A 13,872-nucleotide genomic window follows, 5' to 3' on the forward strand; every position below is an offset into this window, starting at 1 on the left:
CTCCCATGTTACACTGGGCAGAGCCTGTCTTAATCCTACCCCATGACAATGGCCCCTTCCCTCACTGGACTGTGAGTAGCTTGAGGCCCAAGTTCACAACTCGATTATTTTTATAACTCTAGCACACACAAGGCCTTGCCCACAGAAGGCTTGATAACTGTTGATAAACAAGTCCGTGTTCAATAATTCATGAAGGAGAACTCAAGAGTGCTGGGCTCTCTGATGGCTGGGGGTTATTACCAACACTAGACAGGTTCTGGGGTTCCCACGGACTCCCTGACTTTCTCAGAAACTTTGTGCCAGTTACTCAACATTCTGACTTTGAGTCTCTTCATCTTATAAATAGGGATAGCATTTACTTGCCCTGTTGCTGTGAATACAAAATGAATGCAGTGTATGTAGCCCTGTACATGTACTAATTATCTTTCTTATGATCCAGCAATTAAATATTTGGGATGCAATTTATGTATGAGACTTTACTGTGTGGTCTGAGAACTCATAGTCTTAAGGCCCTCTGGAAATCAACAGCACCAAGATCAGAGAAAAGGGGAAAGAAAATGTATCTTGCAGATGACTCCTGCAGGTTTCTGAGACAAGCGTCAAAACCAGGCTAAGATTAGAATTGGGTCCCAGAGGCTCCATTTCGTACTCCCCAGCCTTTCTGTTGGCTGGAGTCCTCCTTGAGCTTTTCGTCACGACTGGCTCTGTATTTGTTCTGCTGCTTGGAACTCTCACCTCACTGATGTAAGCAGAAGAAAAACAATAAAAACAGTCGGCATCTACGTAGCACTCAAAAGTTTCCTATCTACAGAACTAATTTTTAAAAGGCATCCTCTAATAAGCAGTAGGAAGTGAAGCAGCAGGAATAACTATTAGGTTAGGTATGTGGGTGAAGGTAGCTCCCCTCACCCCTTCTCTTCATCTTAACTGATCCAAATGATAGCTTTTGTTCCCTCTGCACCATTCATCACAACCTGGGGCTGGGAATGCTGAAACAGGGGGACAGCCAATCAGATGCCTCTGCCTGTGGACTTCAGCATCTGTGACTCATCAGCAACCAATTAGATGCTTTCAGTCAAGGAAAACTCTTCTCACCAGGGTAGAAACAAGCTCTGCACGCTGCTGACCTTTATATCAGAGACTCGTGTTTCTGATCACGATGGTAAAAGGCCAGCAGGGGAAGCCCCACCCTGCCACACGGAAAGAGTGCCTTTGCTTTGCTTTTGTTGGGGAGTGATGGTATTTGGTGTTGTTTGTGCTTTGCTCTCTGCCTCAGAGGTAGTTCTGAGCTCTGTCTCTGAAAACCTAAATGCTCTTTGCAGGGTAGATTTTTTTAGTTGTCTATTTCTCTGGGGAATCCAGAGCTATGCCAGTGTTTAAAGCTGGGACTCACTGTGCCTTTCAAGATAGGTTTTTCTGCTCATCCCATTAGAGACTGCATATCCCCCATCCACTCTGTGCCCTGGGTTGAATGAGGTAACTGAGATTCTTTTTTTATAAAACACTGGTATCTTAGCCACTATCCTAGCATCTGTGGATTTGAGCTGAACTCCAGTATTTGTATGCTTTTCTCTCCACTTCTCTCTCTCTCTTTCCCACTCTTGTACTGGTGTGTGTGAATGAGGGAGGGAGACAATCCAACCCTAAACCTTTTGCGTTTTTTCTTGTCAGAGAATAAAAACTAGAACTTTTACTGCAGAATTTAATTCCTTCCAGAGTTTTCCTTTTGCCTATTTTCTGACCTAGAGCTTCCTTTTCAGTGGCCTGCATTTTGCAGTTCCTGAGTAATGCAGAATATTTGCAGACAAGCATATATCACAGAACCCTACAAGTTTTGCTGATGTCATGAAACTTGCCTCATTCTGAACTTTCATGATTCAAAGGAATCCACTTCCAGAATGAACTCATGTAACGTACGGGAAAATGCCTTTATTTGCCATCTCTTACACTGTTTCCCACTGCAGCCCCTCTCATTACCACCATAATCAATCCTGTCACTGTAGAAGAAAGAGGACAGGGGCTGTATTTTAGCTCATGTATTTTTTTTTTTATCTATCATCAAAACTCAAGTAGGCCCTCACACAATGCTTGTTTATTAACTGACTGGGATAATGTAAAATTAATTAACTTTTCCCCATAAATCAACTTTATTTCCCAGGGTTCTCTAGGGAAACAGAATCAATAAGGGGGTGTGTGTGTGTGTGTGTGTGTGTGTGTGTGTGTGTGTGTGTGTGTGTTTAAAGCAACTGGCTCATTAACTGTTGAGGTTTGGAAATTTGGCAAGTCCAAAATCTGATGGCAGAGGCTGGCAGGCTGGAGACTGAGGAGGAGCTAATGCTGCAGTCTAAGTCTGCAAGCTGCTGCAGAATTTTTTTTTTTTTTTTTTTTTTTTTTTTTTTTTTTTTTTGCTTAGGAGAGGTCAGTCTTTTGTTCTATTTGGGCCTTCCACTGATTGGATGAGGCTCACCCACAAAATAATTTGTTTTACTCAAAGTATAACAACTTAAACGTCATTAGATTTATGTCCTTCTGATAGAGTAGAGAGCCCAGATATGGACCCTCAACTCTATGGTCAAATAATCTTCGACAAAGCAGGAAAAAATATCCACAGTGGGAAAAAAAAATATCCAATGACAGTCTCTTCAATAAATGGTGCTGGGACAATAGGACAGCTACGTGTATAAGGATGAAACTCAAGCATTCTCTTACACCATACACAAAGATAAACTCAAAATGGATAAAAGACCTTAATGTGAGACAGGAATCCATCAAAATCCTAGAGGAGAACATAAACAGTAACATCTTCGACATCGGCCACAGCAACTTCTTTCAAGACACATCTCCAGTGGCGCCTGGGTGGATCAGTAGGTTAAAGCCTCTGCCTTCAGCTCAGGTCATGATCCCAGGGTCCTGGGATTGAGCCCTGCATTGGGCTCTCTGCTCGGCAGGGAGCCTGCTTCCCCCGCTCTCTCTGCCTACTTGTGATCTTGTGTGCCAAATAAATAAATAAAATCTTTTAAAAAAAGACACATCTCCAAAGGCAAAGGAAACAAAAGTGAAAATGAACTTTTGGGACTTCATCAAGATCAAAAGCTTCGCACAGCAGAGGAAACAGTCAAAAAAACAAAGAGGCAACCCATGTAATGGGAGACGATATTTGCAAATGACACTACAAATAAAGGGCTGATATCCAAGATCTATAAAGAACTCCTCAAACTCAACACCCCAAAAAACAGATAATCACATCAAAAAGTGGGCAGAAGACATGAACAGACACTTCTCCAAAGAAGACACACATATGGCTAACAGACACACAAAAAAAGTTCATTATCATTAGCCATCAGGGAAATTCAAATCAAAATCACAATGAGAAACCACCTCACACCAGTTAGAATGGCCAAAATTAAAAGGACAGGAAACAAGTGCTGGAGAGGATGTGGCAGAAGGGGAACCTTCTTACACTACTGGTGGGAATGCAAGTTGGTGCAGCCACTTTGGAAAACAGTGTGGAGATTCCTCAAAAAATTAAAAATAGAGCTTCCCTATGACCCTGCAATTGCACTACTGGGTATTTACCCCAAAGATACAGATGTAATGAAAAGAAGGACCATATGTACCCCAATGTTCATAGCAGCAATGTCCACAATCACCAAACTGTGGGAAGAGCCAAGATGCCTTTCAACAGAAGGATAAAGAAGATATGGTCCATATATGGAATGGAATATTACACAGCCATCAGAAAGGATGAATACCCAATTTTTGTATCAACATGGATGGGACTGGAGGAGATTATTCTGAGTCAAATAAATCAAGCAGAGAAAATCAATTTTCATATGGTTTCACTTACTTGTGGAGCATAAGGAATAACATGGAGGGCACTAGGAGAAGGAAAGGAAAAGTGAATTGGGGGAAATTGGAGGGGGAGACGAACCATGAGAGACTGTGGACTCTGAGAAACAAACTGAGGGTTTTGAGGGGTGTGGGGGATGGGTGAGCCTGATGGTGGGTATTAAGGAGGGCACATATTTCATGGAGAACTGGGTGTAGTGCATAAACATTAAATTTTGGAACACTGAACAAATAAAATTAAATTAAAAGATTTATGTCCTTATGCATTGAAAATAGGGGAAAGATGGGGTGAATGAAAAAAATGGCAGGGAATAGAGGTGGCCAATCATTTTCCATCTCAAAACACTAAACTACAACTTGGGCCATAATTTAATATTTCCCAGTGTATGAGGATTCAAGTAGTGGATGGACAAACATTTTTAATTATTGGGTACTCAGTATAAGGGACAGTAGAAAAATGTAACCAGGATGTAAAAACTGTGACAATAGATATTATTTCTTAGGATGAAGCTATGTATAAAAAAGTGTCCATTAAAAATTTATTATGCAGATAATAGTACAGGGGTGACAAAAACACCAAACATTCAAAAAAGAATTCATACCAGTTATGCTCAAACTTCCAAAAAATCGAAGAGAAGGGAACATTTCCAAAGTCATTTTAAAAGACCAGCATTACCCTGAGAATAAAGCCAGACAAAGACACCGCAAGAAAAGAAAATTGCAGGCCAATATCCCTGATGAACACAGATGCAAAAATCCTCAACAAAAATGTTAGCAAACCAAAATCAAGAACACATTAAAAGGACTACACACCATGACCAAGTGGGATTTATCCCTGGGATGCAAGGATAGTTCAACATATGCAAATTAATAACTATAACTTATCACATCAATGAAATGAAATAAAATGAAAGAAAAACCATAAGAGACTATGTACTCTGAAAAACAACCTGAGGGTTTTGAAGGGTCAGGGGTGGGAGGTTGGGGCAACCTGAGGGTTTTGAAGGGTCAGGGGTGGGAGGTTGGGGGAACAGGTGGTGGGTAATGGGGAGGGCATGTTTTGCATGGAGCACTGGGTGTTGTGCAAAAAGAATGAATACTGTTACACTGAAAAAAATAAATAAAATGAAAATAAAAAAAAACATGAAAACATGTGGTTATCTCAATAGATACAGAAAAAGCACTGGACAAAATAAAACATCCTTTTATGATAAAAGCCTTTAACATATTGGGTATAGGAGGAAAGTACTTTGACATAATAGAGGCCATATGCAATAAACCCACAGCTAACATTATACTCAGGAGATAAACACTGAAAGCTTTTCCTCTAAGATCAGGAACAGAACAAGGATGCTCATTCTCATGACTCCTATTTAATATATTACTGAAAGTCCCAGCCGGAAAAACTAGGCAAGACAAAGAAATAAAAATCATCTACTTCAGAAAGGAAAAAATAAAATTGTTGCTATTGACTGATGTGATTTTATACATAGAAAATCTCAAAGACGCAACTAAAAAAAATTGTAACTAATCAACAATTTCAGTGAAGTTCCAAGACATAAAATCACTGTACAGGAATCTGTTACATTTATATACACTAATAACAAACTCCCTGAAGGAAAAATTAAGAAAATTGTTTTCCTTAAAATTGCATCAAAAAGAATAAAATAACTAGAATTTCACCAAGGAGGTAAAAAACCTATACACTGAAAACTACAAGATGCTGTTGAAAGAAACTGAAGACACAAATAAGTGGAAAGATATTTCATGCTTGTGGGTTGGAAATATTAATATTCCTTTTTTTAAAGATTTTATTTGTTTATTTGACAGACAGAGATCACAAGTAGGCAGAGAGGCAGGCAGAGAGAGAGGGGGAAGAAGCAGGCCCCCTGCTGAGCAGAGAGCCCGATGCGGGGTTTGATCCCAGGACCCTGGGATCATGACCTGAGCTGAAGGCAGAGCCACCAGGAGCCACCCAGGAGCCCCAGGAAATATTAATATTCTTAAAATGCTTATACTACCCAAAGCAATCTGCAGATTTGATGCAATTCTGATCAAAATTCCAATGGCACTTCTCACAGAAACAATCTTAAACTTTGTGTGGAACCATGAAAGACACCAAATGAACAAAGCAATATTGAGAAAGAAGAACAAAGCTTGAGGCACCCAACTCCCTGATTCTAAACTATACTACAAAGCTATAATAATCAAAACAGCATGATATTGTCATAAAAACAGAGAAACAGGTCAACTGAACAGAATCAAGGGCCCAGATGTTAACTCACACATATATGGTCAGTTAACTTATGACAAAGGAATCAAGAATATACAATGGGGAAAGGATGGTCTCTTTAATAGCTGGTGTTGGGAAAACTGGACAGTCACATGCAAAAGAATAAAACACACAACACACATACACAAAAATGAATTAAAAATGTATTAAAGACTTGACTGTATGACCTAAAACCATAAAACTCCTATAATAAAACATAGGCAGTAACCTCCTTCACAATGGTGTTGGTGACGATTTTTAAAATTTGATACCAAAAACAAAGGCAGCAAAATGGGGCCCCTGGGTGGCTCAGTTGGTTTCTCTTAGTTTCAGCTCAGGTTATGATCTCAGGCATCATGGGATCAGGCCCTGTGTCAGGCTCTGCTCCTGGCATGGAGTCTGCTTGAGGATTCTCTCCCTCTGCCCCTCCCACTACTTGTACATGGGTGTGTGTTCTCTCTCAAAAAAAATTTTTTTTTAAAAGGCAGTAAGAGCAAAAATAAGCCTGTAGGAGTATATCAAACTAAAAAGGTATTGCATGCCAAAGGAAACCATCAACAAAATAAAAAGGCAACCTACCAAATGGAAAAAAATATTTTCAAATCATATATTTGATAAGGGATTAATATTTAAAATATACAAAGAAGTTATGCAACTTAATGGCAAAAATACAAACCAATCCAACTTAAAAATGGGCAGAGAGTCTGAATAGACTTTTTTTCCAAAGAAGATGGCCAACCGGTATATCAAAAGGTGCTCAACATCACTCATCATCAGAAAAATGCACATCAAATTCACAAGGAGATATCACCTCAGCCCTGTTAGAATGGCTGTCATAAAAAAAAACAAGAAATAACAAGTGTTGGTGAAGATGTGGAGAAAAGGGAACCCTTGTGCATACTGGTGGGATATAATTTAGTGCAACCATTATGAAAAATAAATATGGAGGTTCCTAAAAAAATTAAAAATAGAACTACCCTATGATCAAGCAATTCCAGTTCTGGGTATTTATCTGAAGAAAAAAATATTAATTCAAAAAGATATACACACCCTATGTACACTGAACCATTATTTATAATAGCCAAGACATGGAAACAACCTGTGTGTCTCCTGGTGGATAAATGGATAAAGAAAATGTAATCTCTCTCTCTCTCTCTCTCTCTCTCTCTATATATATATATATATATATATATATATATACATACACACACACACACACACACACACACACAGAATATATGAATATTATTCAGCCATAAAAAAGAATGAAATCTTGCCATTTGTGACAACATGGATGGACCTTGAAAACATTGTGCTAAGTGAAGTAAGTCTGATAGAAAAAGATAAATACTTCATGATTTTACTTATATGTTATATCTTAAAACAAAATAAGCAATGAATTGAGCTCATGGACATAGAGAACAGTTTGGTAGTTGCCTGAGTGCGGGGTGGTGAAATGGGTGAAAGATGTCAAAAAGCACAAATTTACAGTTATAAAATGAGTAAGTCATGGGGATGCAATGGATAGCATGGTAACTCTTGTTAATAATACTGTACTGGATACTTGCAAGTAGTTAGGAGAGTGGATCTTGAAAGTTCTAAGCACAAAGAAAAAAACTGATAGCTATGTATGGTGATGGATATTAACAGGACTCACTACCGTGGTCATTTTGCAATATACACAAATATTGAACTATTACATTGCTTACCTGAAAGAAAAAACCCAATAACTATTGTTGAAAAGTCAAGACTCTGGGCCCAAAGAATGAACCCTGTGTCTAAGTTTTCCTGCCTAGCAAGGAACCTGATCCATCATAGGGCTTATGGTCTGGGGTTTAAGATCTGGAGGAGGAAATCCAGGGTAACTTTTCTTTTTCCTTAACTGAAAACTGCAGTCTCTGTGGCCCATATTGAGAAAGCAAAGTCTCTAAGGTCCTCTGATTGCCTTGCATCATCTGGGATAATCTGCTGGGCCATGTGTAAGTGTTGAGCTATTTGTGGTGGGTTCTCCAAGGAGTGGTCTTTGCTGAATGACTGATTTGAGAATGTGGTACCTTAGATGTTCTCATGTGACTCCTGCCTTAGAATTAGAGTGATCAAGAGTCCCTTTATTACAAGCCAGGCCTGTGCCACTGTCAACAGGCTAAGCAGCCTTAACAGGATTTGTCCCTGCTCTAAGCGTATTCCTTCCCAAGATACTTCTTTTCAGCTGTGTACACCCACCTTTGCCAGTACCCATGGCTCTTAATAAATTTACTGGGTGACGAACACTGTACCAGAGTCTTCTTCACTACATGAGATATGCCAAGAAATCTTTCTGTAAAGGAGGAGGGCAGTAAAGTAGAGAACATTTGAATCAATGCCAGGATCACTATGCTGGGCTACACATATCACACTGACATGGGACTTAGTTTTCTTTATTTTGTATACAGATCCTTCCAACTCCAGTTCTTCCAGTCTCCTCAGACTTGGGTAGCAGGAACAAATTTCATAGTTACAAATATTGAGTGTGCCAATTGTGGTATCTTATATAATTTACTAAAATTAAAGTGCTTTTTTAAATATTTTATTTATTTGACAGAAAGAAATCACAACTAGGCAGAGAGGCAGGCAGAGAGAGAGGAGGAAGCAGGCTCTCTGCTAAGCAGAGAGCCTGATGCGGGGCTCGATCCCAGAACCTTGGGATCATGACCTGAGCTGAAGGCAGAGGCTTTAACCCACTGAGCCACCCAGGCGCCCCAAAGTGTTTTTTTTTTTTTTAATCCGAAATCTCTACTACAGCTAGTGGCAACAACTGAATGTTAGACATTCAGAGTAAACGAGTCATCTCAATATTTTTAAGCCAATTTAGAATCCCTTCTGTCCTCTCTCCCTGAAAGAGAGAGGCAGCTAAGTTGTGGAAATGGAGGGGGGGTAATGCTGACATGGTTTTTAAACATGAGGTGGGGTGGGCATTTTGTCTGTGGCCATCTCCTGTGATCCATTGTTTTTGGCTGGTGTGTAAATCATTTGCTCTGATTTTGAACACTGGCTTTAAATCCTGCTTTATCCACAGAGATGTCTGTTGTTCTGATTCTTAATCTGAGCTTTTCCACACCTGTCAGGTCTAATGGCTGGCTGGCATGCATGTGTGGTGCTCACTATCTCTCTCCCTGTTATATCCATGCCTTTGGGAGGAAGGATTTAGGAAGCATTTACATGTATTTTCATGCCTGCTACTCCAGAAAAACAGGGAGCAGGGTCACCGTCTCAGGCCCTTTCCATCTACTCACCAGCTGACAGACTTTCTGACGAAGGTTCTTTCCCATGAGGACTGCCACCCCTGCACCTCCACGATTTCCATTCAAAGAGATCATACTTGCCCTCCTCCAGTCAAACTTTCTTGGGACTTCTATAATCCACCTCCCCATTGTGACAAGGAATTTACGGTGATGAGGCCACTGGACCTCTACTTCGGTTACAAAGGTAGGTTCCAGAGAAAATGTAAGTTGGGAAAAGGGTTACAGGATTTTTATGCAAACTCATGGTTGCACAATGCAATTTTTTCCCTTTCCTGATGGTTTTGCCATAGGGCAGGAGAAATAAATGGGAGTCAAAGGAGGTGATCCAAAAGTTCCTGGGAGCAATAAGGAAATATAATATTTTATCTGTGATAACTGTAAACAGGCAGTTAAAGACAGGGAAAGAGAAAACAGGAAAGGCTAAGAATTCTAAAGCCCCAAACTGTAAGAACTAAAAACACTGCTGCCTCTACCTGTATAGCAAATGAAATTCTGGTTTTTAAACTAGTCTAGGCTAAATGACAAATACAACTTTTACTTTAACTTGGAAAAAGAATAGAAACTAAATTAAGCAGCAATGAAAAAGGTTAAAAGTTAATCAGAAGGGACACCTGGGTTGCTCAGTGGGTTAAGTGTCCAACTCTTGATTGTGGCTCAGGTCATAGTCCCAGAGTGGTGAGATTGAGCCCCATATCAGGCTCCACGCTGGGCCTTATGATTCTCTCTCTCCTTTTCCCTCTGCCCTTCCCACCTCCTTTACTAAAATAAACAAACAAACAAAAAAGAAAAAAGTTAATCAGAAAAATTGCTGAGGGGCACCTGGGTAGCTCAGTCAGTTAAGTGTCTGCTTTCTGCTCAGGTCATGATCCCCGGGTCCTGGGATGGAGTCCCTTCCCTCTCCCTCTGCCTGCCTCTCCCCTTGCTTGTGCTCGCTCTCGCTCTCTCTCTCTGCCAAATAAATAAATAAAATCTTTAAAAAATGAAAAATTGCTCCCAGAATTTCACATTTCTTTAATGATTTTCTATAGTTGTGGTGATAGTTAAGCACCATATTTTATATGTTGATGGAATTACATTTTTCAATAGAAAAAAATGATTCATGTGTGAATTTGGCATACCAATTTTTAAAAAACTTACCTATTTATATTAGGGGATGGAAAACTATTACCAAGAGGACAAATGTGGCCCACCACCTGCTCTTGTAGATAAAGTGTTATTGGAACACAGTCATGTCAATTGGTTTACATACTGTCTCTGGCTGCAGCAGCAAAGCTGAGTGGTTGCAGTGAACTGTATGGCCCACAAAGTCTCAAATATTTACTACCTGGCACTTTACAGAAATATTTTGTTGGCTCCTGCTTTACATGATGAGGCCACAATCCAGGTGTCATCATCCACCTGGTGGCATATTACATGAATTACTGGCATAGTGTTTATGAGAATTAAGAAAGTTCTACAGCACTGGCGTAATAAAATTGCACTTGACATTGACAGGAAATACAATTTGTTAGAGAGGAAACTATCATTCATCTCTTTTCTCCTTACTGCAAATGAAATATGCTTAATAATAAGAGAATATCTTAGTTTTCTTGTCCTAAGCTGACTATACTGAAAAAATAAATCTTTAAAAATTACCAAAGGGAGACACAAAAAATAAATAAATCTGCATTTCTCTTAATGAGGACTTGCTCTGAGTACCAGCTCTACTTGTGATTATTCCATTTTCTTTGAAATGTTCCATTTCTGACATTAGCACTGGCCTGGTATGAGTAGTTTATGCCTAAAATTTTAATCTTTTCCTTCCTAACAAATAACACATTATGCTATTATTTGATATTGTACATATCATACCTAAACTAGTGGTTCTCAACCTTGACTGCACATTAAAATCATTTGCAGAGTTTTCTCAATGTACTAAAGCCCCAGTACCACCCACAGTAATAAAATGGAAGTTGATCAGTAAGGAGACCTAGGCATCCATTAAATACTCCCCAGCTGATTCTAATGTATGGCCAGAGATGAAAACCAGAGACCTAAACACAACTAATGTGTGATCATGAAGTACATTTCATGAGTGAGACTATAATATTCAGCATTTCCCAGAAAGAGCACAACAATATCAAATCTGGGAACTTACAGAATCATTCTCTAATGCTCCCAATGGCAAAATATGTCAGTATTCAGACACACTAATACAAAAATACAAATGCCTAGGAAAAGAGTGGAGGATATTATCAATTAGGAGTGAAAATGAAGGGGCACCTGGGTGGCTCAGTGGGTTAAAGCCTCTGCCTTCAGCTCAGGTCATGATCCCAGAGTCCTGGGATCGAGCCCCACATCAGGCTCTCTGCTCTGCAGGGAGCCTGCTTCCTCCTCTCTCTCTGCCTGCCTCTCTGCCTAGTTGTGATTTCTCTCTGTCAAATAAATAAAAAGTATTAAAAAAAAAGGAGTGAAAATGAAAAAACATTTCTGTGAATAAATAACTTTCTTGGAAAATGGAGGCAGGCATGCTTGTGTGGTTCCATCTAATATTTATGAAATTAAAGGGAAAAAAAGGCCAACTTCAAGGAGTGGCTTTGGTTTTGTTCGTTCTTTAATAGCAGACATGGTGTGGACCCAGCCCAGTTGTAGGCCCTCCTTCCCCAAGTGCTTCTCTTCATCTCCTTGGGCACGTCAGGCAGTCTCCAGATAACCATCTCCAGCTTTTCTGTAAGCTGTGGTTGTAGAAGCAGGGACTTATCTGCCCTGATTCAAGAGTTCTTGAAATCCCTCATGCTGTAGGTACCTGAAGCTCTCCTTTACACTTTTTCCTTCCCTATGTTTGCATTCCAGTGGTTCCATTCCATGGCTTCTCGATGTCTTTTTTTACCCAGACCTCATTCAGATTCACTTGGAGGTTCCGGCTGTCACCCTCTTGGCTTGCTTATTTCTCTAGCTCTTCTCCCTTCTGCTCATTCTAACATGCTTTACTTCATCTCGAAGTGGTAAGCAGTCTTCTTCAGACTTTTCAGACAGATCAGAGTGTAGGTTTCTTTCCTTTTTTTCCATTCTCAAATTAGCACTTTTCCTATCATATGTATACTTGATTGTATTTTTCAACTTTTCTCTAAGTAAGCCCTACGCTCATCTTCAATCCATAGGACTCTGTCTTGTAATTGATAGTGACATCTGGGCAAGAAACTTCTTAATTGCTTCCTATTTTTTGCATAAATCTTCCATAAAATACAAAATGGGTTTTTTTTCCCTTTTTATTAATTTTTTCAGCGTAACAGTATTCATTCTTTTTGCACAACACCCAGTGCTCCATGCAAAACGTGCCCTCCCCATCACCCACCACCTGTTCCCCCAACCTCCGGAACAAAATGGGTTTTTAACCTTACTAATGAATAAACATGTTAGCCCATACAGGTGAAGTGTTAATTGCTTTTCTCAGTTAACATTTTGAATGACAGCCTGATACAGGTGAGCTGTCAAATTTGGGTGTGTCTCTGAAATCTGGCTTCTTTACCCATTCAATCCCTCATTTTCCAAAATCTAACTTGTCACAACAGCAGTTTTGAGAATTTTCATTCTTAAGAACAGAATATTTTTCCACAGAATTCAGTTAAATTTATTCAAGAATTTTAATAAATCAAATATATATCTTTGCTCATTCAACCCAGCATAGATGTATCTTAAAGCCTTGGTTAATGGCTCAGGAGTTGTTAAAGGGCTTCACAGTACTTACCTGCATCTTTTTACAGCAGAAATATTGCGCACACACATGCATGTGCACGCACACACACACACACACCATATATAAATTTCAAGAGGCTGCTAATTACATAATTTGATTTTGAAGTATTCTTTACTGCATCTGTTTAAGATGATATCAAACTAATTAATAATCTCAGGACACACACAAACTGATAGCAGAGGAAAGCAACCCAAAGCATAATGATGGATAAATGAGTTTCTGAAGGATAATCCACAAAGTAGGTTAGTTATGTACAGATAATGGAAAGTTGAAGGTGAGTTGTTATGCTTTCCTATAGAGAACATATGAAAAACATGATGCCTGCCATTACCATTATAATGGTAGAACCTTAGGGTTGGAAATAGAACATTTACACTCACATGTTTATTTGCCAGAACTGTATACATTACTCCAAGTACAATGTGCCCACATCTCTCATCTCACATATTTTAGTGGTCATGTTGCATCACACTGTACTTGAAGTAAACCAGAATTCATTAAATGTTTCTTCATTTGTACTTCTCGTAATTTATTTTTTGCCCATCCTCTTTTGGGGCAGTTGTCTATTAGTTTCCTGGTGTAATCACCCCTTTATTCCTAACACTCATCATTATTAACCTGTATGGGGAGCTCTTCTGCCCTCTACTCTTGCTACTGAACATGCGGTCTGGAGACCTACAGCATCCCCACCAACTGGGCACTTGGGAGAAAAGTAGAACATCTGGTCCCACCCA

This window comes from Meles meles, chromosome X (assembly GCF_922984935.1).
Source record: "Meles meles chromosome X, mMelMel3.1 paternal haplotype, whole genome shotgun sequence".
Classification (NCBI taxonomy): Eukaryota; Metazoa; Chordata; class Mammalia; order Carnivora; family Mustelidae; genus Meles; species Meles meles.